At 38.5% G+C, this 27,764-nt stretch overlaps 1 protein-coding gene across 1 annotated transcript in view; it reads right to left on the reverse strand.

The window, feature by feature from the left end:
* The window catches only part of LOC106054337 (ephrin-B2-like), a 452,268-nt gene that overhangs the window by 152,333 nt on the left and 272,171 nt on the right, over positions 1–27,764 (reverse strand). The window lies entirely within an intron of this gene.

The raw sequence follows: 27,764 nt of genomic DNA on the forward strand, positions 1-27,764 counted from the left end.
ACACAGACGCACACGTCTTTTGGAGTGTTGGAATTTTTTGTTAGCAGTCACTCTAAAATACCTTTAGTATGGACTGCACACTGGCTTGGAGCTCCGTACACTCGTTACGGTTAGATGCACTCGCGAAAACCTTACTAGTCATAGTAAAAGCATTTAAGTCTTCGCTGTATAAATAAATAACAAAAAAATGTGACTTTTTATTGAATGGGCTTATTTTTAATCAAAGAGCTAACGCATTCACCCATCATGCATTATTCATATCGACAGCAGTACGCCTTGAATATTTCATCCAATGTGTAAGTTGTAAGGCTGCGGCTCGAACCCTGTTAAAACACAACACATTCGGATCCCACTAAATGCCATTCACTAAGTCAGCTCAACGGATGTAACCATTCAATGTTTGAAAGGTAATGGAGTCAGGTCATTGCATTGGCCACACGCTTTCATTGTAAACCAAAGAAGTAGGAGTACGTCTGAGTAATACAAAGAAATCTATACGCCAAGAACTCTCCTCAATCAGAAAGCAATATGTACTCATGAAGTAGAAGAAGATCTAGACATTAGTTCTGGACTCTAGATGTGAGATTTGTCGACGAACTTCTGGTTTAGGTGTACCACTTTTTTGGGGGGCGGGGAACAGGGTTGTTGACGGTTGCTGAAGTAGAGCACCAAACTGCTGGTAGACTAAACCGCTGTAGGCGTATTAAACTTATAAAACTTGAAATGACTTAAGTAACTTCTTTGTTAACAAAATTAATAACTTTTATTACAATATAGAAAAATCAAACGTAAGATAAAATGATATAAATTTCTATTTTAAACAAATGTAGCTCATGATTAACAAAAAGTACGTCTTTACACTCTGGCATCCTAGAGTCGTCTCACGTACTTAACACAGCTTACGACATCGCCGCTTATATTGCATCATTCTACAATACTAGCAATGAATACTTCCTTTCTTCATTATCATCTTAGAAACACACATACACAGTACACAACACGGGGGCATTCCTATTTTAGAAACAAGTATCTCGGGCTGACCCAATATTTTGTCTTATTTCTTTAGTTTTATAAACCAGAATGTTTCCAAAGAAGCTTTAATTCTATAACGTATTGACCTGTTTCATCACGAACAGTCGATGCGGAAAATGCAACACATAATATGTAACAAAGTTTATTCCTATATAAATAAATAAAGCCGTGAGTGGTTTTAAAAAAGGAATTTCGATTAGACCGGTCTTAGACATAATTTTGGGTGTGACAAAATATGTATGTCACTCCTGGGTCTGCGTATCAACGTGGAATAATGTGCTCTTCTTTGATATCTGGGCTCAAAAGCCTTCATTATTTATAGGTTGAATAATAATAACGATAGGGTGCGTGGTGGCAGAGAGGGAGCATTTGGCTTCCGAAGAGAGGGGTATCGAATTCGAATCTCGGTGAAGACTAGGATTTTGAAATTGTGGATTTTTGAAGACGCCCATGGGTCCAGCCAGCTCCAGTGGGTACCTGACGTTAGGTGGGAAAGCAGTTGGTCGTTGTGCTGGCCAAATGGCACCCTCGTTAACCGTCGGCTCGTGAAACAGATGGCCTTTACATCATCTGCCCTCTAGATCGCAAGGTCTGAGAGGGTAACTTTACTTTATAATGATAATGATAATAAGATTATGTTAATCGGTGCTTAAATTAGCGTTTATTCTCCAGCATCCATTTATACGCGTGTTACTAAGGAAGCACTAATATAAATGTTAACAGAAACCAAACGTCTGGCTTAGAGAGGGCCCGTCGCCTTAGAAAGCTGCATCAAAGAAAGCTTTATCTTTTTGAACCAGACTTTGATTTAGACACCGCCAATACCGTATGTGGCATGGTAGTGTTGCGCTATGCTAGTGCAGACATCACACGACGATTGCGGGAGGGGGGGGGACCTCGGACCCTCTTTAGAACGTGCAAGGGAATTACCGCCCCCTTTCCGCCTTGAGATCTTAATTGTGCACGAGTCGCTGTGCTTTTGAAGAATGCCTTGAAGTTGAAACACCTTTAATTAGCATACTTGATAATTGGCTGCCAATGGGCAATTGGGCTGGAGAGTTCTCTCCTTTTTTTTTTTTATGCATATATTTCAGCTCTGGAGCATTAATTGCGAGGGCTGCGTCTTTCTTTTTAATCATCTGCAGCAATAATTTATATAATGAGGCTATTTATGGACTAGCTTTGTCATAATCATTTCCGGTTGAGAGCAGAACTTCCACACATATTTTGTATGTAAAAAAAAAAATTCAAAGTAAATATTGTTTCTATTTAAACAAAATAAAGTATACACTCAAGTAGATACTCACGTCTTGTTGTACATATGCCCACAAGTATTGACACAAAAGTATAAAGCTAAATAGAAACAAGAAAATACAAAACAAAATATTATTTTAAAAAAACGTATACGAAGCGTATTTGTATCAATAAGCCTGGCTCAGTCTGTTCCGTCATGTAATTAAATTAGTAATAGATCTAGAAGTAAACAAAAAAGCATTTATAAAAAAAAAAAAGGGGGGTCGCTGAACGACCTAAATTCAAACTCATGGCTCAAGCCTTTTCAGGCTTCTCAAGCCAACACGTTAACCACTCTGATAACAGAGAGCTTATGAACTTGGAAGATTGTAGGCCTATAGTAATCTACTGTTTCTATAGTATCGACGTTTTTTTTTTTCAGGTTTGTGTTCACTAAGACTCAGACGACGACCTTTAAAGGGGACTAATTCAGCTTATACCACCACTTCAGTCAATTACAATTTTGAAAGCATAGGCTATCTGTGGCACTGGTTAGTTTTGCTTCTAGGAGGGACGCTTTCCGTTGAGATGGCAGCCTGGTCGAGTGGTATGCGCTCTGAACTGTCGTCTAAATAGTCCCGGGCATGAACCCTGCCCGCCGCTGTCTCAGCCTTCCCGGGCTAGGATGTAATAGTCTTCACATCAAAAGGAACATAGAAAAACAAACACTATTTTCCTAAACAAGCAAAAAAAAAAAAAAGATTACTTTAAAAAAAAATACAAAGCTTGTCTTAGGGCAAGAACTATTAATCTGAAAATGACATGGCTCCCTTGCTGATAGATAAAACAAAATGAATTAATTACTACTAACTGATTAAGTAATTGGTTAATTTTTGGATTGGTTCATGTCTTGCCATGTACAATCAATGATTGTGCAAAGTTTCAACTTGATCTGAGAATGGAAAACGGGAGCAAAAACCTATTCAAAGGTTGCACCAAGACAGACAGACAGACAGACTCAGATGATATAAGCTTGGTAACAATATTTTTGTTTTTGTTTTGATGAAAAATTAGTTTCATTGCTAGCGCACTTTGAGATCATGCAACATAATACTTTAAAAACCTACTTCAAAGATTTGTATCCTTTTTTTGTTTATTTAATGATTACAAGCTGATTATCCCAGAATTCCCCGTGTTTGTTTGAACGTGTAGAGATCACAGGATTAAGATTTACCAGAACCAATGCGCAACCTCTGATCTCTAGACAATCTTTGACCTACGGCTTTGTTAATGAATCCCAGTATAAAGTTCCCTATGAAGACCGTAGCCTTAAAAAAGAATTTTGATACATGGAAAAAAAAAAAAACAAAAAAAAAACAAAACATTTTTTTCTACAATTAAGAAAAACAAATCACGTCTAGCAGGTTTTTTTTTTTTAATAAAGTTTAGACAGTAATTTTTTCATATCTAATTAACTAAGAATGCATTTAACAAAGATTTTGATTAATTAAAACAATCTTCTCTTAATTTGACTTTTCTGTAGAAAATTCGACCAAATTCTAATATTCTAAAACAGCATTAACAAAAGTTATTATAGGGCGCTTGAAACCATTAGCATCTCCAACGATCACCACATTGCGGACGCCGATGTATCTCCGGATAGGGCGCCAGGGTCACATGACAAAGAAAACGTTTATTTTAGGCCAACAATATTGAAAAAAAAAAAAAAAAAAAGACATCTGCTTCTTTAGCGTGTTAATTACTTGTTCAGCTGATTAAAAAAACAACAACCTGTTTGACCTGTTAAATCTAAATGAAGTCAATAAGTGGACGTCACGTGACCATAAAGGCTAATCGTTGACCCCATAAACAGATGACCTTTACATCGTCTGCCCTATAGGCCACAAGGTCTGAAAGGGGAACTTTAAGTGACAAAATCACACAGATCTATTCTGAACATCAAAATGAACTTCTGCCTTGAACTTCTACTGTATGTGCCAGATTTCTTCAAATTTGCTGTTGATTTTAACTAATTTCTCGTCAAGCACACCAAAAAAAAAATAAAAAAAATAAATAAATCCATAATAAATTTTTAACGTCGTTCTACTCCAGTTAAAGAGACAAAAGATGTTAATGTTGTTTAAAAAATGTACATTTTATAAATTCTTTTCGTTTTCTGCACACCGGATAGATCAACAAGAAACTCTCCAACCGAATCTAGATCTCCAAACCTCATTTTATCTCCACTTAAATTTAAAAACTTTAATTATTTTACGTCAGTATTTTTAACTCATTCAGACTTGCCACAATTTGACCAATACGACTTAGCCACAACTTAACCCGGCATGACCCCAGGAGACGAAGACGACGCCTTTTTTTGTCCTTTTTTTTTTGTAACCCAGCGAGCACATCAGACCGGAACTACGTAATCTAGTCACGTGCTCAGAGTATGTCCACAAGGGGGAGGACTTTCCTCTCGCGCAAAGTGTATATGTGAATGTCTTTGGGTGCCTGAGTGTCTGAATCATGGGGAAAAAAAATCACGGAATCAGTGTGAATGAATGTGACGGCTGAAATAGTTACAGTATCCGGTACATAGATCTATTCACACATACATGTATGCACACATATACAGATCTCATCACACATAGATCTACATCTATACACACATAAATCTAATCACACACACATTTACTCCAATATAAATTTAGCCAATACTTACGCATAGATAAAATCCTAATAACTGACTAATTCCTTTTACGAAGAAACGAAATTAACAAGGTTACAAAGAGAGTTTGTGTTATCACACAAACTCATAGGCGGCCCCCTCAAAGTCACCAAATTAGAAAAAAATGAGACTTTCACCATGGAAACTGTTTTTAATTACAGACATTCTTCTAGTCCTGCTGACCAATGGACATTTCTGATATTAGTCTACATTATTTACGTCAGAATTGTAGCTTTGGCTTAAAAAAAAATCCCTTTTACCTCCCCCCCTTTTCATACAGCTAAGTTCTCAAAAAAACAGACGAGCGCACACACAGCTGTTTCTCTAGGCGAAAAACATACAATATGCTACTTGGTCGCGGGATATGTGCGTCCGACTGTTGTCAGAATTAAGAATGGTCCCGGGTTCTAACCCCCGCCCGTTGCCTGCCATCCCTGCATTCACGTTAGAGATATGGGCTAGGATGTTTGAGTCATCATTTCAGAATGAACTTGTATAAAAACAAACATACAAACACTCCAAGGATTTAGTCAATGTAAGACACTGAACATGTAATGAACATTTCAAACGTAATATATAGACTAAACATGCTGTAACTAGAAAGATAGCAAGAAAATTCGTTGATAAAAAAAAATATGTAAACAGGAAAGCATAAATTAGAGTTTGTTTTCATTTAAACTCAGCGGCGGCCCTAAGAGAAAGAAGGCTTCAATATTTTGATTACGAATATTAAGCGGGAGGGACCGAAAAAAAAACTTAATAGAATTGCCTACAGTTAAATAAAATAATAAAAAAATAATTTCAATAACGTATTGTATTTTTATTGAAGGTACTTTTTTTGAAGTAACGTCTATAATATAATATAATATAAGATATATAAGAAGTCTAAGTAAAACAGAAATAAAAGAAAATCTTTAAAACATTTAAAACATATAGATGATATATTTTATCAAGAAAATATCTAGACATGAATATACAAGTGACAGCCGGTTAAGGGAGACAACTATCATCTACTAAGTGAATCATGAATAGGTCTCAGGGCGCCCTTAGATTTTCATAAATGCATAGTTTTAATATAAGAATTGCCAAAACGTTTTAAGAGCCACAATGTGAGGGCATTTAAAAATCTCGGATATAAATTACATTGTGTCTTTATTGTAACATCACTTATGTATACATACATCTCTACAAATAAGTAAAAGACAAAAATATATATAAATGACTGAGCGGTCAAAGGTAAACATTATTAATTCCAAAAAAAAGAAGAGCAATGGAAGAAGAAGAGAGAGGGAGAGAGAGAGAGGGAGAGAGAGAGGATGTGGGAAAAAAGGAGACAGGATGTGGGAAAGAGAAACATGACAAAAGTCAACGACTAGAGAAAGATAGAGAGATGGGATAAAAGACCAAGAGAGTGAAAGAGGGAAAGAATTAAACAAAGAGAGGGAGAGAGAGAGAGAAAGAGAGGTAGAGAACGAGTTTGATATACATATATATATAGAGAGAGAAAGAGACAGAGAGACATAGGCTGAAAGACAGTGAGAGAGAGAGGGAGAAAGCAATAGAAAAGGAGAGAAACTGCAAGACAAAACATTACATTGTAGTACTATCCTATTAAAATTGGTATTCATGTTTCCGCCCAGCCCTACCCCCCCCACCTCATTGTCTGTGTCGCCATTACAGTTAAGTCAACCATTATTGAATCGAAAGTAGTCTCTTCCATCCAGTGTAATGGTGTCGTTATCCCGCCTTTCTGACTCTCTCAAAAAAGATCATTTCCGATGTATATTGAAACTTTCCCATCTTTTCTTTTTCATCCCTCCTCCCAGAGTCCCTCGCTCGGCACACACACACACACACACGTACACACACACACTCTTAAAGCCCTTGCTGTGAATATCCCTAAGAAATGTTTTAGATAGATTTCAAACTCAACAAAGAAGAAGAAAAAAAAAAACGTACATCTAGGAGTCTGGGTGCCTTTAAAAAGGAAACCTCTCTGCTGCTCCCTAATTTCGTAAGCTCCCCAAGAATGTTCCGTCGCGATGACGTACTTATGAAAAGGGCCCACAATCAACTCCACCTCGCCTGAGTGAACAGCTTAATCAGCTGGAGTTATCTTTCCTTATCACCCACACCCCCTCCCACCGCCGCGCACTCAAGTTCTCAAGTGTAGATCTACTTCGTATCTTTTCCTTTTTCCCCCACTTGCCAATCAAGACATTTTCTTTCCTTTCTTTAAACTCCGGAATGAAAGCTAGCTATTAATGGAAACCAATTTTTATTTAATTTAGGATTGCTGTCAGACTGAATGAAAGAAGAGAATCAGAGCGATGGGGAGGGGGGATTTGAAGAGGGAGGAGGGCGGGAGGCGGCTCATTCTTGTGAATACTTTCAATTCCAGGAGATATTAATCACGAAACATTTGTATTTTGTTACGTTGATGGTGAAACGAGACTGCATTCAACTTTTTAAAACTTGGCAGGTTACATTAATTTGTGGGCAACTTTAAGCTTCATAACATTTGGTAAGGCTACGTAGTTTGTTTTTTTTTTTTGGAGGGGGGGGGAGGGTTATCAACATTGCTAGACGATATTAACATTTATTCAAAGGTGAAGCAAGGTAAGCCCGGGTTCAAGAATATGATCATGGGCCCTCCTCATTGCCACTGATACGAGAGGGCTGAGTGTGATAAAAAAATCGAATCCTCCTGTATCAATCGATATAAAAATAGGCATTTCAATTGTACGCATCGCCATAAATAATCAATCGTGTTCAAAACTCCATTCAGTAGAGACTTCTGTTTTAGATAGTAGTTTCCTGGCACTAAAATACTTCTTAAATGTCTTAGAAAAACTATGTTTCAATGCCCCTGTGGGTCCCTATTATACTTGAGCCCATGCGCTATCAACCCCTTCGCTACATGTATGCTAGGCCACTGAATCTATTGTGTTTTATTTAGATAACTGTCCAGGGGTCAATGTACTGATTTTCTTTCGCAAGTCAGTCACGTGAAAATGACCATGCTGGTTTATAAACTGCTTAACGTACATGTCTAGAGTTATGGCACTTTGCTGAGAGTTGTTATACGTGCCTAAAGTTATGGCACTTGTCTAAGAGTTATGGTACATGTCTAGAGTTATGACACTTATCTAAGAGTTATAGTCATAGTACATGTCTAGAGTTATGGTACATGTCTAGAGTTATGGTACATGTCTAGAGTTATGGTACTTGACTGTGCGTGTGAGAAGGAAGTTTGGAAAGAGCAGAAGTGGAAAGGGCTAAGAGAAGACAGATGCCTCTCATGGGATACCATAGGAATCGACACTGAATAAAATATGCACTAAAAGAGACTTTGACATAGTTCACCAATATGTTAAAACAGTGTTTCCCAAACTGTGTTCTGCGGAACCCTAGTGTTCCGCGAGGCCTCATTACGTGTCCCTATTGGAATAATTAACTAGTAGGCCACCACATAAATTAATCTCTCAAGAAAATAAGCAAAGTGTCCCTCTAATTACTCAAAATGTGCGAAGTGTCCCGTTACGGAAAAAAGTTTGGGAAACACTCAAAGTATTTTGTCGATGTCGAGTCCGAGATCATTATACTAAATCGTGTGTTCATGGTCACAGCACGCCAAGGTGACATTGCTTCAAGGTCATCTTAATTTATATCCTTAGCAATGTATCGTGTGGCTTGGTGGCAAAGTGGTGAAGTGCTTAGCTTCCGAACCTAGGGGTCCCTGGTTCGAATTCGGTAAAGGCTGGGATTTTGAACTTAGGGATTTTTAGGACGCCACTAAGACCGTCCCATAGATCGTAAGGTTTAAAAGAGGTTCTATATTTAACTTTGATCAATGTTTTGTTTTTTCGATGTCTGTCGCCAAACACACGGCCATCGCTATAAGCTGCAACTGTAAATGTGAAAACACTTGTAACGGCGTGTCTCAGTCACCTGGTCACAAAATCTACCACGTGACATGTCAATGACAAATGTACTGTAGTCAACTAGATGTAGGACTACTCTCCGGGAAGAGGACAGAGAGGTAAGGGGGGGGGGTGAGAGATGTCACCCTTTGATCTTGTTTTGAGAACATCCTTCAAGATATGAGAATCTTTGTCTTGGCTGTACTATATCAATCATAGTCTGTGTCATTTGAGCTTTCAAAGTGTCTTATCCTCTGTTACATCTCCTCTAGGCTGTTACTGTGTGTTTTCCTGAAGGAGAGATACTGTGTATGAGAGAGAGAGAGAGACAGACAGATAGAGAGAGAGAGTGAGAGATTACGAAAGAAAAAGAGAAGGTGGAAGAGAGAGAGAAAAATAGAGACGGAGAGAAAAAGAGGGAATAAAAGTGATTTTGCGAGTGTGTGTGTGTGTGAGTGAGAGTAACTGAATGAGAAAGCGTGAGTGAGAGAGAAATAGGAGATAGGCATGGGTAAAGATGACCTGAGTGCTAATTACTTCTAAACCTTCAATCTTAATGATAATGAGTCTAAAAATCTATGTTCCACTTGTGGGACCAAAGAGTTAATCTTTGCTGAACTGTCATACAAATATAAATCATCAGAACTTTTGACCCATTCATATTTTTTAAAATACTCCTTAATATGTTGTTTTTTTTTAATTGTGTTTCAATAGCAACATTTGGAAGTTTAAAATAATAATATATTGTGCGACATTTAAAAATATTACGTATTTAAACAATAAAGGGCTGGGGGATTAAACATATGAATGTTTAATGATTATATATACAGTTCGTCCATCGTGGTTCGATGATGACCACTTTGTCATCCAGGGGGCTGAGGGCTTTTCACTGGGGTTTTATGCCTCCTTATGTGGCTAGTGAGACCTACGTGAGCCCGGAATGTTCGGCTGCACACTGGGCAGGTTATTCCAACTGGAGCTAGTGTCATTGGCCTTGCTTTTCTTCTCTGACGTTTTTCTTAAAAAAAAAATACATCACACAAAAGTCAGAAATGACCAGGTCTAAAGAAAGCTTATGTAAACCTTTTTTTATATTTTTCAAGGTACTGTTTCACAAGCGTAAGTAAAGTTACCCCTTTCATACCGTGTAAACTATGGGGCAGATGATGCACAGCTTTTCCATATCATTAAGGCTAACGAGGGTGTCATATGGCCATCACAAAGATCAACCGACTTCACAGGGGCGTTTTGAAAAAAAAACAGAAATATGGATTTTAACTCTAGACCCCATAGTTCGAAAACCACTATGCTACTTGCTGTTGACGGTCGTTGACTTGTAGCACCAAACTGCTGGTAGACAACTAAACCGCTGTAGGTGTATTAATTTTTTTTACATATAAAACTTGAACAACTTCTTTGTGAACTAAACTGAATGTCACTTTTATTACACATTCAACCTGATATAAAAATGAAATTAATGAGGTAGACATTAATACCAATATAAAATGGTATTTCGAACAAAGTATCACTACAAAACAACACGTCTTTACACTCTGGCATTCTGGATTCGTCTGGCATTCTAATAACACAGCTTACGACAGCGCCGCTTATCTTGCATCATTTTACAAGACTAATATTAAATTAATGCTCACTCTCTTCAACTAACAATGAATACTCCCTTTCCTTATAATCATCTTGGAAAAACACACTCCATAACTCCACTACGCAGTAGACTTTACATTTTAAAATTTATACACAAAGTTAGGTTTTTCCTCTTTAGACGCTATCCCTCATGACTAGACATTTTAGGGTAAGTCATATATATGGTTCGTTTAGCCAAGTTTGAGGAGCACTGGTCTAGAAAGTGAGAGTAGGTGCATGGGCGGGAGACTTCTAGCATTTCTACACGTATGGTTTCACTATGTATTCGCTTTACATTGAAATGAACAATCAGATTTATGGACACAGTCCATTTATGGACAGAGTCAAGTCAACAATGTCACCTTGACCACACATGTCCGTACAATAACGAGGCGTTGACCTGAGCTCACACTGACATTTTTATCTGACGTCTGCTCCCATAAACATTTTAAATCCCGAAACAACACGTTGTAGGTGGCAATAAAATAGCAGAGAAAAAAAAACCCCAGACATCTGCACTCTCTCCTGAAACCAAGTGGCCACATTGCCAGACCGATCTGCACAATTAAATGGTTAGCAATAACACACTGCAGTGCAGACGACAGGCAGAACACCGCGTAAACGCACCTATCGTAAAAGAACCGCCAAATTCTTGGCTAATCCTGGCGGTACACAAGGTTTCCGGTGCCGAGGGCTTTAACCTCAAAGGGAGGTAAATCTTTGTGTAATCAATGAATGTCAAACAGATCGAGATAACTCTTCTAATTCTGTCTACTGTTTGATTCGCACTGCCAGGACATTTGTACGTTTATAAGTACACATGAACAATGAGGGGTCGTGGTGGCTAAGAGGCTCTTGGCCTCAAGATGAGTTTGATTTTCTATTTGGTTAAAATGTAGAAATGAATTATATAAATACATAATTCTCATGACTTAATTCACATGATTTAATTCAGATGACTTGGATTGACTTTTTAAGTTTCGGACATTCCTTATGAAATGAGAATTTTTACGTCCTAGCCCAAACTTCCTGCTGGACGGCAGGAGTAGGCGGTGGGCAGGATTCGAACCCCGGAACATCGTGACGACAGGCCAGGGCACATTCCACTTACTTAAAAAATAATGTTTAAAGATGTCAAGGTCAAGAGAAGTTTAAGAAAGTCTAATTACATTTTTTTTCCGCGATAAGAAATGTTTTATACAGAAGATCCAGGAGCGAGGTTAGTGTCAAGCCGACCTTTCCTAGCTCAAACAGGCATGCCAAGGAGTCATCTAGATCTTCACCGACATTAATGACGTCATTGTCCACCACCCGATCCCCTCCCCTCTATATAGAACTCAATATTCTAGAAATGACGATACGACACGCGGCGCTCACATTTGAAACTTAAACACTTCAGCAGGCAGTTTCTCTTAGGTGTATTTGTGTGTGTGTGTGTGTGTGTGCTCAGTTGGGTTTAACCTAGATCTCTTAGTTTTAGTGTGTGTGTGTATTTGGGTTCATACCTAGATCTTTTAGTTTAAGTGTGTGTGTGTGTATTTTGGGTTTATGCCTAAATCTCTTAGTTTTATTGTGTGTGTATTTTGGGTTTATGCCTAAATCTCTTAGTTTTATTGTGTGTGTAATTGGGTTTATACATAGATCCTTTAATTTTATTGTGTGTGTGTTTGGGTTTATACCTAGATCTCTTAGTTATATGGTGTGTGTATTTGGGTTTATACCTAGATCTGGTACATTACTATCACTCAAACATCTGCCTCATTAACTTTGTTTCCCCTCAATTTATGTTCCCGCCCGCCATCGATATTCAACATCAAAGGGGAGTAATTCTGGCGGTGCTGAGCAGACGATCTTAAATGTTGTTTGTTGTTGAAAGTTTCAATGGAATCGATCCGTCATCCATCACATCATAAAACTGGTAATCTAAAACTAACTCTTGATGTAAATAATTTACGGTAATCGATACCACTCGCGGTATTATTTCAGATTTCTACTTTTTTTAAATATAGTTTTTCTCTCCTCGCCCATTTCTTTCTCTCTTTGAAACTCTTTTTTATTCTCTCTTATTCTTTCTCTCCTATTTTATCTCTCTCTTATTCTCTCTATCTCTCTCTCTTTTATTCTTTCTCTCATTCTCTATCTCTCTCTCTCTCTCTCTCTCTCTCTCTCTCTCTCTTAATCTCTATATCTCTAATTTTCTCGTATTCTCTATCTCGTTTTCTCTCTATCTCTTATTCTTTCTCCTATTCTCTCTTATCTCTTATTCTCTCTCTCGCTCTCTCTTATTCTCACTAGCTCTCTCTCTCTCTCTCTCCAACACGTTTTCTTCCTAGCATTTCTCATGTATTGTTCTTCCTTCTGGTTTCTCACTTTCAAATCTTCTCAAGTTCGTAGATTTTGTATTTTGAGTTTTATTTCGTTTTGGGTGTATCACAGATGTATTGATGTCACATTGAAACACACTAGAGCCACTTTCCCTTTTGGATTTCGTTCATAATCTCCCCCTCCCCACCTCTTTTTTTTTCACTCTCATTAACTTTTAATTTTTAATCAAATTTTACTTGCCAGTGGCGTAGATAGGAATTTTCAATCATTTGGGGGGCGCGGGGTGGGCTTGACCTCTTTTATGGCTCCTGCATTTTGCGCAATATTTAATATTTAATGTAAAATAAACCCATTCATTTGGTGCCCCCTTCAAGTGGGGGTCAGGGGAAAAATCCAAATTCTCCCCCCTACCGCCCCACACCCTAGCTACGTCTTTCCACTTTTATATTTTCTACTCTCCCTTTCAACTTTTCACCATCTCTCTATGTACAACTCCCTCTCTCTATCTCTATCTCTCTCAATTTATTAACCCATATTTATTTAAAACTTCACTCTTTATCTTTTCCTTTTTTTTTTTTTTCTGATCTCTCTGTCACTCACGTTGTCTCTCTCTCTCTCTCTCTCTCTCTTTCTATATCCTACTCTGTCTCTTACTCTATCCGTTTTACCAATCTTCATTTCACCTATCTTATTGTCTTCCACTCTCGTTCTCATTTTCTTAACTTTTTTTCTTTCTCTCATTCAATCTCTATGTTTCTCTCTAACACTGTTTCTCTATTTCTCTCTCTCTCTCTCTCTCTCCCCACTCCTAACCATACACTTATATGACCAAAGGCATAAAGCCACATATACTGGTCTACAAAACAACAGCTTGAGGGGCATGACGCTTATCTCAGAACAAGATTTTTTCCTCAGCCCAGCGCTGCCACCCGCCGGAAGCTAATCTCTCCTTTCGCACTCTACGGCACGACGATCTCCACCGGCACGCCAATTTCTGCCGGCACATTAGCTTCAGAAATAGCAGTCCCTTATCGAGGCTCAACCAAGGTGGAAAAACCTCGTTTTGGAGGCCGCTTCAAATGAGCAGATCTCGAGAAATTGCACGCTCGTGCGTAAACTTTGCATACATTTGCACATATTTGAAGCTTATAAAAAAAATTAAACATTAAAAAAAAATAATAAAAAAAAGATAAAATGAATTGAGATAAACTCTTTAAAAACTGTATCTTTTTAAAATACGATGAACAAAAATATTTAAAAAAATACAAAGCTTATATATTGAGAGTATTTGTATCAATTAGTTTGGATCATTTATGTACTTAAATTTGTAATATATCTAGACTAACAATAAAAAAGAAAAGCATTTATAAAAATAAAAAAAGGGATAGCGACATGATTTCGAATGATGTCTCAAGCCTTCTCAGGCTTCTCAAGCCAACACGGTAACCACTCTGCAAGTGAAGAGGTTATGAATTTGAAATATTGAATAGTTATCTATTGTTTCTATAGTCTCGTCCTATTTTTTCAGGATTGTGTTCACTAAGACTAAAACAACGGCCTATAAAAGGGGACTAATTCAGCTTATTCCACCACTTCAGTCGGGATAACAGGCCATAGCTTTAAGGAGTTACTTCTCGGTGACACTGGAATATGTCAAAACGTGAATCTTTTTTAACCTAATCCAGAACACAACCCTATAACTCGTTCGTCTGCTGTTCGGCTGCGAAACTTGTCGCGCCACCTACGTTCAGAAATATACTCAAAAAGAGGCTTATGATAATTTTTTTTTTGGGGGGCGCCTTATGTCGCCACGGTCTAAAATAACACGTACTTACTTGTCCCCGGACGGAAACCTATAATAACAAGTTTCTTCTCTAATCTAAGAAAAGAGAAACCCGCTCCCCCTAGTGTCTCAAAGCTTATATAAAGAGGATTAACTCTTACTCATACATCGCACATACTTAATTTGCAAGGGTATTAGTTCCCCTTGCAACACGCCTGACACAGGATTTGTCTTGATCTCTGACAATCCTCCCCCCCCCCCATCTTTTTTTTTCACTGTGTAAATTTAATACATTTAGTGCTACATACTTCAATTATTCCCCATCTTTCAGACTTTGCAGACCATGGCGCAAATGATGTTAGTTCTCCATTGTTTCTATGGCTCACAGTTAACGACGATGCCTTATAAGGGCTGGTCTCAGCCACATTGGCTCCTCTTTTCTGCTGTCTAATTTAGCATGAAAAAAATGCTTTTGTCATGCAGACGGCATCCTTCCTATCGGAATACTTGCCTTATCCACAGCTATTAAACAATGAGAAATCATTATCATCATCAAAATCCATTTAATGTGAGGGCTGCAGTAGTTCAAATCCTATCTTGCAAAAACCCTGGACAGAAACCCTGGGCAAAAACCATGGACAAAAAGCTTGGACAAAAAACCCTGCTGTTTTGCGTAGTGCATGTATGTCACCATACAAATCCAGAATTTCTTGTTTCCCAGACCTGTCGAGACGGAGATCAAAAAGTCTGGGGCAGTCAAAAAAAAAATGCAACTTAATTTCCTCTTCTTCCCAGCAGCGGGGGACTCCGTGAGCCGAAGTTTGGTCATATCCGTGCGAAATATGAGCCAACAGGACAGTGAGGCTTGCCCTGCGCTGTGCTATAATACCTTGCTCAGGCCTGGACAGCCTCCACCACGGGGGTGAGCGGTGTGCGCCTCCTGTGGTCACGTTGAATTATGAGTAGTGCCTTTCTCTCCTAACCGACGATACAAACGTTGATTCCATCAGAATGTGGTAAATAATTACGGAGAGAAAGAGTTAATGTTGTATTTAAAAAACTGTAATTATTGTTATTAGGATTACGATATTCGTCAATGTAGATATAAGTCTGTTTCTCTAAGCCAGATTAAGATCAAGAGTTTGGCGTCAGTGATATTTGAGCTGTTAAAGCTTTTCCATAATATTGATATTGCTACGTTCTGTTTTCTAACTTAATCCCAAAGGCGACAGCTCAAAGTACTGCAGAAATCGATGCCCATCTTTCCACTACCATGTTTTTTTTGTTTTTTTTTTTTAACTTTTAGTCTGGTGTTCTTAGCCTCTAATATTCGTATCCGGTACCAACAACTTTCAATCGTCTAATTTGGAAGCAAAAAAACGCAGTCTTGCTTGGGTCTATACTGACTCTACACGCTTGTTTAAAGCCCAATGGAAAAAGTAGGTTTCTATGCTATTCTTCACTAGCGTGTTAGTTTAAGCCTAAGGGCAAGACTGTTGATAATTCTTTAAGTGCGATGGTCAGTCTTTCAGAAACAGGGATAGTGCCAGGTCGGACAGATAATGCAGCGCACAATACCACTAAATGTTGAAACAACGTTTGCAAATTGGTCTGAAATCCCATCACCCCCCCCCCTTCCTTTCCTTTATTTTCCTTCCCAAAAACCTTTTTTTTTTCTTTCTTGCTCGTCGTGAATTGTCACCATGGCAACCGATTTCTAAACAAAACAAGCCATGAGCATATAATGTTAGTATAAACACACGCGCTCTGTCGTGCGCATTTACTCACGCGGTGAAACAGAAGCTTAAAAACAAGAGAGATGGAGAGAGACGAAGGGAGAGAGAGAGAGAGAGGGTGGAGGGAGAGAGAGAGAGAGAGATTAGTCCAGGGGAAGAAAACATACACAGAGAAATAGAACAATGCTGGAGAGAATTACTCGAAATGCCCGGTGTATTGTGAACTTCCGGTTAGGAAACTTTCACACGAATCATAAAACAACAACAAAAAAATATCGGACAACTCAATCTGAGTCATGAGGAGCAGGGGGTCGATTGTCATGTCAGAGTTTTGGTCATGTCTGACCACACTATAAGTCAATCGAAATCTAGCTTGTGTATATTGGTTTTAGTTCAGTCCTACAGTTTGCTTACATTATCTTCATGGGAGGGTGGGGGAGGGGGGATGGAGGAAGTGAAAAATTGCAAGTCTGGAAATTCCCAAAACTGGAAGGCAAGTACACAGAGCGTCGCAAAAATAACGCGAATGTCGTGGGTTCCATCCCAATAATAGCAATTTTTTTTTTAATGACGATCCAATCTGAACAGACCCAATCAGATCAGGTCTAGTTTAAATTTTATATTCAACATAAAGTAGAAATAAATTTATTTAAAAAAATATATTGTAGTGTTTTGAATGTAAGGTTGATGGATTATATGACCAGACAGCTGACTCATTCTACAATGCAGGCACATTTGTTAACTTAACGCAGAAAGTTTAGTAGACAACTTGAACTCCGCTCTTATCAACAAAATAAAGTCAGGATTTGAACTCGGAGCCTTCGTGAACGACAGTCTTTTTATATGATGAGACCCTGTAGCGATACACCAACATCAAAACGACAAAATCGTATTTTGTAAATACTCTAGTCTTTAATTAACACTGAAAACATTTTGGTTCCCCTCTCCTTTCAACACGCATTCGCACCATTCCACATTCCACACTAACATGCGCACGTAACAGGTAGTAATCCTGGGTGTATGTCTGTAAATACGAGTACAATGATTTTTTTTTAAATCGCGACTTTTCGTTAGAGTAGGCCTGAACACAAACACGTGATGTGGCAAGCAGCTACTATATTGGTCTCTACTGACCACAGGTTCCCACGTCACAGGTCTGAGTTCAGGCCTACTATAACAAGCTTAGGGTCTCCACTGAACACAAACACCTGATGTGGCCAACTGCTACTATATTGGTCTCTACTGACCACAGGTTCCCACGTCACAGGTCTGAGTTCAGGCCTACTATAACAAGCCTAGGGTCTCCACTGAACACAAACACGTGATGTGGCAAACAGCTACTATATTGGTCTCTACTGACCACAGGTTCCCACGTCACAGGTCTGAGTTCAGGCCTACTATTTCAAGCTTATGGTCTCCACTGAACACAAACACGTGATGTGGCAAACAGCTACTATATTGGTCTCTACTGACCACAGGTTCCCACGTCACAGGTCTGAGTTCAGGCCTACTATAACAAGCTTAGGGTCTCCACTGAACACAAACACCTGATGTGGCCAACTGCTACTATATTGGTCTCTACTGACCACAGGTTCCCACGTCACAGGTCTGAGTTCAGGCCTACTATAACAAGCTTATGGTCTCCACTGAACACATACACGTGATGTGGCAAACAGCTACTATATTGGTCTCTACTGACCACAGGTTCCCACGTCACAGGTCTGAGTACAGGCCTACTATAACGACTGGTCTTAATGAAATCCATTGCATTGCAAATAGTGATCGTCCCTACAATCTCTTCATTCCCTCCCCCCCAGACATATTAGAACATTACACTTTCAAGTTATTTATGAAACAATTTTCAGTAGGTTTTAAACAGACCCTCCCCCCCCCCCAGTAGCACTGTACTCGCAATTATAATAAAGGCCAGTCCACGTTTAGTTACATTTACAAGGGGTGAAAAACAAAAGGAGTGAAAGAATTTATATCATGTGACCTTCTGACCTCTGAGTTTAGCCTTAGCTCACTAGGACTCGTTCCCAGCCTCGTGTGGTGAAACTCTGTATGAAGAGCTTACTAGCGGAAGTATCTTACACGCTCCCACACCTAGAACAGTATCAAGACGGTCTCAAGGAGTCACTGCGACAGGTCACGTTAGGTCTGTTGAAGACTCAGTGTGACGGATCACGCATGGCACACTGGGAGGTGGGGAAAGGGTCGGGAGCCTATCAGAGTTTCCTAATCCAGTTTTTTTTGTCTTCCTATTACCACGTGACAAATTTAATTGAGATTTGGTCTAATTGAATGACTGACCTATATAGCCGGGAAAGTTTCTGACATGTGCGTGAGTTTGTTTCTTGACGTGAGTACCATGGCAACTAATGAGGAAAGAAATACTGAAAAATAGGTGTTTCTTTTTTTGATAGAAATTTGTAATTGATTTTTATCTATCTATCTATCTATCTATCTATCTATCTATCTATCTATCTATCTATCTATCTATCTATCTATCTATCTATCTATCTATATATATATCTATCTGTCTGTCTGTCTGTCTGTCTGTCTGTCTGCCTGTCTGTCTGCCTGTCTGTCTATCTATCTATCCTCTCTGACTTTCTCTGGGCTGGCCATCCATTAAGCGTATTCACTCCAAAATGTTTCCCTTAATAAAAACAACAACAACAACAAAAATGTCTTCATCTAGATCAGGGGTTCTCAGCCTGTGGATCGCGACTCCTTTGGGGGTCGAATGATCATTTGCCAGGGGTCGCCTAAGACCATCGGATTTTTAATATTTCTTTTTATTAGAAGTTGTTTTTTTTTTAGTCTAGCACATTTGTACTAGAGATTGTTTACATTTACACTCTATCGTATTGGGTACAAGAATTTGACCCAGATTAAGGACGCTTTAAAATGAATCATGAAACAATTGTGAAGCGTCATTGAACTGAAACAATCGAAAGTACTGATAGGCCACATCGTTGTCTAGTCCATGCTATTGAAGGTAATTTATTTATTACAAAACCTCCCATGAACATGTTTTACTGTATCAACGATAGTACATTTTCCATTTCTTAGACCTACTGTGTCACTTTGAAACATTAACATAACATATGCAATAGAAAAGTAAATATATGAAAATCTTAGAGATTAACGTTTTTTAAAAAAAAATTATACAATCACATAAAGCTTTAGCTATATAAAAAAAATCATGGATGTCAGCTATATACATTTAAAATTGGATTACGAATTTAATAATATTTCATCCATCCATCCATCCCAGTGGCGCTACAGCCCATGGAGGGCTCTGGGCCTTTCGTCTCCACGCCCTAGCCCAAGCTGCTTCAGATCTGCTTCCACGTCATCTATCCATCGCATTCGGGGTCTGCCTTTGGGTCGCCTGCCTTTTGGTTTTTGCCTGTATACGATTTTCGCCCCTCTGTTGTCTGGCATTCTTTCAAGGTGACCTGCCCAACGTAGTCTGTTCTTTTAATTTATAATATTAGCAAAATCAAATAGAAGGCCGACATAGGCCTATGAACGAAATAAATTTTACGGTTGGTGATCGCCACCTGATGAGAATCTTATTAGGGGGTTGCCGAGCTAAAAAGGTTGAGAACTGCTGATCTTGATCATCTACATCAGAATTATGATTTTCCATAAGCTCCTCCTAAAGTGGGAATTTATTAAATATTTTAGCAGCGCTTACTTAGATAAATATAAAATGTCAAACCAAATAAAGCGCGAGAATATTTCTTTAGTAATATTAATCGTGCCTCCATTTGTATTCAGTGGCAGACGAACAACTTTCTTATTTGGCGCCACTTTGAGCAAATTTTAAAAAACAGTTCTTTGAAAAGGGGGAAAAAAAACTAAGTTCATTCCAGTATAATGACCAGTATGATGACCAGTATGATATGATGATAATCCCCAGTATGATATCCAGCATGATAACCAGTTTCAACATCCAGTGGGCTGAGGGCTTTGCACTGCGGTTTTGTGTCTGCTCATGTGACTGGTGAGACGTATGTGAGTCCGGAATCTTCGACTGCACACTGGAAAAATCATTCTAGCTTGACCTTGGGTCAGAGGCCTTGATTTATTTCTCTGGTGCTTTTCATCTGCCAACGCTGTTTTCTCGTTCTTTGCCATTATTGGCGCCAGTTTTTACATCGCCGTGCCAGGCTTACATAAAATATTATGCTTAATATGACTGAAAAGGTTTCCTGTTTACTGATGCTTTCATTGAAATGAAATACAACAAATAATGTTGCAACCAATCACATTTAATTAGGTTCAATTCCCTAATATCATACCACAATGCTCTAGCTACGAAACTTTGAGCAGTCTCTCATTTACAATTTCTATAAATGACACCTCTACAGAAACCTGACATCGCTAAAACATACCTATATGTCATATTTTTAACTCATTAAATCATTTTGATGAAGCATATTCAAGAACTCTCCAGCAAAGAAATGAGAATATCAAATTACCGCCCTTGTTCTTCATTACCAGAACCCTGCTAAAAATAGAAGTAGTCTACTCAACTCTCTAAATGACGAGATGATAAGGACCAGGACAGAAGTGAGGTGACTATGGTATATGGGGAACGCAATTAACTTTTTCTCTCTCTCTCTCTCTCCATTTTAGTCCACTTTTCTTTTTTCGAAATCTCATTTTGCATGGGCTATTTCAAATTTGATGACGTCATTCGCGAACATTTCAGCCCCGAAGATAGGTTGATATTAAAAGTTGAAAGCGGAGAAACGAAAGAAATGGAAAATTTAAAAAGTGAGGGGGGGGGGCAAATCGATGGGTTTCAGAATGTAAGAAGAGGATAATAAAGACACAAGAGGGTGGTCTGGAGTGATGAAAGATGAGACTCACTAAAGAGGTAAGGAGGCTGCGAGTTCCCGACATACACCGGAAGTTAATTAAAAAACTTGAATTTGTATCCAGTACCCGGTAAAAGAGGGGAATATTCTCTAGTATATTGGCGGTAATAGCGTCAGGGAAAAAAAAAAAGAAATGAGCTAAGGAACAGAAGACAGAAGAGCTCTTGTGGTCAAGGATTATGTGACGTGTGGCTTATCAATGACGTTTGGCTTATAAGTGACGTCTGGAAAGAAATCTATTAAGGAGATGAAAAACTGTATAGCTATGACCCACGTAGATGCTTTGAGGCTATTCTAGGAACAATCCCACTTGGAGTGAGGAGTCCGGGTCGAAGTCTAGTATTAAAAATAAAGATTCAAGTTCACACCTTAGGGTCCTTGCCGCAGATGATTAGGAGCTGACTCCAAAACTCTTCCCATAACGGAACACATCGCACATTCGGAGTATTTAGAGGAACACTTTTTTTTTAGGTTGGATGTCTTTTCTATTTGTTAAAATAAAAACAACAATAACACTATGTTCTAAATTAAGCATTTTGTCAAGTATAAACTAAATATATATATATATATATAGACGTGTATAGGTTCCTATCCATTCTCAAGCAACTTAATGTGAGACAAAAAGGCCAGAGTAGATACAATGGTGATCTGTCTGATCACTTCCCAATAGAAAATGGGGTGAAGCAGGGGTGTCTACTTTGTTCTTCTTTCAGGTCAAATGAGGCTCTGACTGCACGAACGCCTTAACCTATTCTTTGATTTTGTTACTACATAAAAAGAAAAAAAACCTGCTTCTTACAAAGAGACTACAAGAGCTATTGTATAATAATAAAAGCTAGTTTTCAAGTATTATGATACTTTTTAGACAAACTTGACCAGAAATTGTCTAAATGTTGATCCTTCTATCTACGTTTCAAATTTAATTCGAAATCTAGATCAGTTCAAATCTAATAGAAATTTTATAAAATTTATTTTGTAACTAAGAACAAATTAATTTTTTTTTCTGCATTTACTTGGAGATTTATTTATGTGTAGACCTCTTAGTGGGAGGCGCTTTTGCTGAACGGTAAAGCACTTTGCTTCCGAACAGGCGGTCCCGGGTTCAAATCCTGGTAAAGACTGAAATTTTTAATTTCGGGATCTTTGGGCGCCTCTGAATCCACCCAGCTCTAATGGGTACCTGACATTAGTTTGGGGGGGGGGGGGAAGTAAAGGCAGTTGGTCGTTGTGCTGGCCACATAGCACTCTCATTAACAGTGGGTCACAGAAACAGATGGCCTTTACATCATCTGTCCTATAAATCACAAGGGGAACTTTATTATTAATTTTTTTTAGACCTATTAGTTAACTATTCCAGTAGTTCATCGAACTCAGTGTGGGAAACACTGTTATATATGTACAAGTGTGGGAATGCAACTGCCCCCCCCTCCACCAATACTCTATACGCCATTAAGTAAAAACATGCGCTCACGTCTTGGATCATACAGATAGTTTCCACTAGATACACACTGAGCACACGTCTCCCCATTCTGTGCATACATTAAGTTTGTGTATTTCTGTTTGTGTGTTTTTCTTATCTTTTTCTTTCCCACTCATTTTGTCCTTGGAGAATAGAAAAAAAAAGGGGGGGGGGCGGTGAGGGGGGGGGGGAGAAAGAATGTTGAATTCTGACACAATAATCTTTAAGTCAATTATCTCCTCCCGCAGAAATCCTTTAATGGCGAACATGTTTTATTTACTCGCGACCAGGCCGAATGGAGGGATCTCAAAGTGGATTACCTGATTCCCAGAGAGCAAAGGGGAGGATTTCGACAATCTCGTAGTGAACGCCCAATGTCAAGGCCACAGTCGGACCATATGTTAGGGGACTCTCACGTTAAAAAAAAATAATTAAGGGACGTCTGGTGTTCTGATACAAAATGCTTATCCACAACTATCTTTTGAATCAGTTTTATTTGCCGGAAGAGTCAATAATTTCTAATCAATACGATTATCTTTGGTACAATTTAATTCAGTAGATTAACATTGACAATAAAAACAACCCACATAAGAGAAATGGATTAAGCAAGCTTTTAGTATTAAAAATGAATATTTGAGCACCCAGAGTATATAGAAAGTAAATGTATGTTTTATTTTCGCTTAATCTTGTTTTCCTAAAACCGTTTTTTATTACAACTTTTGAAGCAAATTATCTGTGTATTGACATCCATCTAGATTAGAGCAACAAGTAAAACATAAAATATATTTTTGAAAAACAACAAAACACATAACTTACTTGACTTAAATTCAGTGGCGTAGCTGGGGTGGGGGAGGAGGGGGAAGAATGTGAAAATTCCCCCGGGCCCCCACTTGAGGGAGCCCCCCAGATGAGTGTCATTTATATAAAAAAAAATATTATGCAAAATGCAGGAGTCCCAAAAGAGGTCAAGCCCCCCACCCAACCTAGACAATAGAAAATTCCGAGCTACGCCCCTGACTTAATTGGTTATTTTTTAAATTAATTGGTTATTTTTAAATGATTCATGTATATCCTCCGACAATGAATCATTGTGCAAGGTTTCAGCTTTGACTTTTCCTTCTGACTAGCTTTTCATCCCAGCTTCAGGCTAGCTACCCTAACCCACCAAGTACAACTCGAACAAATCTCACCTAACTCTCTCTCTCTCTCTTCCACCCTCCCCCCACCCTAACCCTCGACCACTTTCTACCCTCGCTCTCCTGCTCAATTTGTCCTGCCTCAACGAGTAAAGTCCAAACTCTGAGTCCCAGTCAAGTCTTGAAGAGTAGAAGGAAGTGAAACGTTTAGAAGAAGAAACTCGCACTCCCTCCACCTCCCCAACCAAGCCACTTCTCCCCCTCCACCGAAATCACCCTCTTCTAAGACCCTTATTTCTCAAGAAATCTTGTTAAAGGTAATTTTCTCCCAGAGAAAAAAAAAAAAAAGTTCTTGGCCACTTTTGTTTTGTGCCAAGCCCCGAGGCAGCGTTGCAGCAGGAGGAACAACGTTCCCTAGAAAAAAAAATGTAGAAAAAAAAATTGTTTCAATAATTCCAACTTTCTTCTATCGTCATTAACTTCAAAAAGTATTTTAGATTTGATTATACTTGCGGTTTTTCTTTTTTGGCTTTTTTGTAAGTGGAAAAAACGAAAAACTTAAATTCAGAATTTCAATTGTTTTTCTTTATTTCTTGGTGAACATTTTGTTCCATTGTGATTGAACATTACGAGGATTGGATGAGGGGGGGGGGAGGGGTTAGAAAATGAGAAAAATAAGGCGATTATGAAGGAGCTTCCAGTCTGAAAGAATCGTTTTTATGAAATGCGTTCATGCCATTGTTATTGTAAATCTTTGCATAATGCAGAAGATTAGGGTTATTGTTCTTTTTTGTCTGTATTCTCTAAAGAATCGAGGCATATTTTTGGTTTCGTTTCAGAGCCTTTTCGGGTTAATTTTTTTCTTCTTCCCATTCGTTTAATAATTTTTCCGTATTGTGGGAATAGGGAGGGGGGCTCCCTTCTCTCCATCTCTCTCTCTCTCTCTCTCTGTCTCTCTCTCTCTCTCTCTCTCTCTTACTCTCTATCTATCTGTGCGTCGTCTTTCTTCTCAATTTTTCTTGTTAATTTCAGAAGCAGCATCTTCTGTGAGATTGTCAGCGAACCTCAGGGGAGATGTTTGCTGGTTGGAGTTAAGTCTCGTGGATTCTCTCACATCTACGTTGAAACACGAGACGTACAGCGAGAGGTGTCCAGAGAGAGATACTTTTTGAGTTATTCAGAGGATCACTTCAAACAGTTTTTTTTTTAATACATTTTTTTTTGGTCGGAATAATTTTTCTTTCTGACAGTTAAAGCAAAATGTTGCAAGGCTACTGATACAAACTGTATGGTTAAGCCCTGTCACAGTTCTAGGCTTGTGGATAGACAATGTTTATTTTCTTTATTTCTCTGTTTAATATTAATACTTTATAGCGTGTATATGAACTGCAATCTTTCAGCCTTCAACTGGTAGGAAAATATTGTAATAGTTAAATACACATTAAAGACCTTGCAACCTATAGGGCACAAGATATAAAGGGCCACATGTTTCTGTGGCTCATTGTTTACGAGGGTGTCATGTGGCCAGCACAAAGACCAACTGTCTTTACTTTCTTGTCATGAACCTATTTAAGTTGGCAACAAATCCAGAAATTCAAAAAACCCAGACTTCACCAAGATTTGAACCCAGATTTGGAGGCCAAGCATTTAATTTATCACTTAGCTACCACGCCCCCCCCCTTTTGGATGAATTTATCTTATCTTATATAATACAGACGTTACTTCAAAAAAAGAAGATGATTACGTCCTACGCGTCATGCATTCAGTCATGCATATTAACCAATGACTTAAATTCAGCCAAGTCACTGGTTTTCCTGGCTAGCTCAGGCAACCCATTCCATGCTCTAATAGCACTAGGGAAGAAGGAGTGTTTGTACAAATTTGTCCTAGCATATGGGACGAGGAATGTGCCTTTATCTCTGTGTCTTTCAGAGTATTTTATTAAATTATTTTATTATATTAAATTTATTATGAATATACTGAATGAAAGCATCACGCTTCACTCTATACATACAGTCATACACAGGTACATGCATTTCCTCATGGTATGACATCTTACTTCATAACACAAGGTGAATGTTATCGTATGACACACCAAATGAGCAACTTATTAGTTTTCTAATTAACTGTTTCATGTTCACGTCCGCTTTTTAATTCTTGTCCTCGAGAGGACAAAGTCCTCAACAAATAAAGACAATATATATTTGAGAAAGTGTACTTGTTCAATCTATGAGAGGGCATAGTTGTACAATTGGCTTTTCAACAAAGATGTCTCAGGTTCAAATCACAGTGAAGACTGGGATTTTTGAATTTCAGAAATTCGTAGGGCGTCCCTGAGTTCAAACAAATGGACCACCTGATGTTACTTGGTCGTTGTGCTGGCCACGTGATTTCCTCGATAAACGAGGGCCTCAGAAACAGATGACCTTTACAGCACTTCCCTGCAGATCACAATGTTTGAAAGGATACTTTAATTAATTATTTTTGTATTTATTTCATCGCAGTAATTTTACCCAATTACAGAATGGTCAATGGTTTGTTCTAACTCGCCCAAGCAAGACAGGATACCGCCACACAAAATACTACCAACCTTTTAATTAAATAATAAACATTTTTTTTCCTGAGAAACTAAGACCAAACTTTTACATAAATATTTATCAATTACAAATAGAAGTTTATGCTTTTGATGAATGAACTTTAATTGAAAAAAAAACACAACTACAACAGCAACAACAACAACAGCAACAACAACAACAACAACAGCAACAACAGCAACAACAACAACAAAACAACTACAAAACAACAACAAAACAGCAACAACAAAACAACAACAACAGCAACAAAACAACAACAACAACAACAACAACAACAACAAAACAACAACAACAAAACAACAACAACAACAACAACAACAAAACAACAACAACAGCAACAAAACAGCAACAACAACAACAAAACAGCAACAACAACAACAACAAAACAACAACAACAACAACAACAACAGCAACAGCAACAACAACAACGACATAGATTTTAGTAAGACATTAAGTGTGGGGGGGGGGGGCTGATGAAAGAAGAAGCGAGCGGCAGACGATAAAGTGAAACAGTACTGTGGATGAGTACTGTGGATGAGTACTATAAAGCTTTTAGGCGTGGAGTCTCCGCGGGGGCACATCTGGGGTCCTAACGCCCATGACACGCTCAAGTGCTATCAACAAGAGATGGAGGAGTAAGGCGTACAAGTACTCACGGTATGAGGAAAACGTGGAGTGCGCATCCACCGGAGGAACTCTCCTCCATTCCCATCATTCACGTGGAAGAGGCATGCGCCCCCCCCCCCCTCTTCCTTCACTCCTCAAGCCTTGGGGACCGGAAACAGTTCAAATCGAGTACTTCCTCTGAAGATTTCGCAAAGTCTTTGAAGACATTTTTGTTTTGAAATATTTTTTTTTATATATTTCGTACATTTTATTTGTTTGTTTGATCAAACTTTCTTAATACGTACGTCTCAATATCAATCCAATCAATCAACAAGTAGATCGATAAGGCAATTGAGCCTTTGGAGGTTTCAACCATGATCAACAATGACGATTCAATCAATATTTAATCCATGATCAAACAATAATTGCTAGAAAAGCCATCAAACTGTTATGTTTACTTTACATTTAGGTCTAGTTAAAAGAAAAAAACACACTCTTTCAGAAGTAAACAATAAAGTTCCCATTTCAGACCTTGCGATCTATTGGGCCTATGTTTCTTTGGCTAACGGTTAGCGAGCAGGGTTTCATGTGGCCAGCACAATGACCAACCACATTTCCTTTACCCAATTAAAGTAGATACTCATTAGAGTTGGTTGGACTCAAGGGATTC

The sequence above is a fragment of the Biomphalaria glabrata genome, chromosome 10, assembly GCF_947242115.1.
Source record: "Biomphalaria glabrata chromosome 10, xgBioGlab47.1, whole genome shotgun sequence".
NCBI classification, from domain to species: domain Eukaryota; kingdom Metazoa; phylum Mollusca; class Gastropoda; family Planorbidae; genus Biomphalaria; species Biomphalaria glabrata.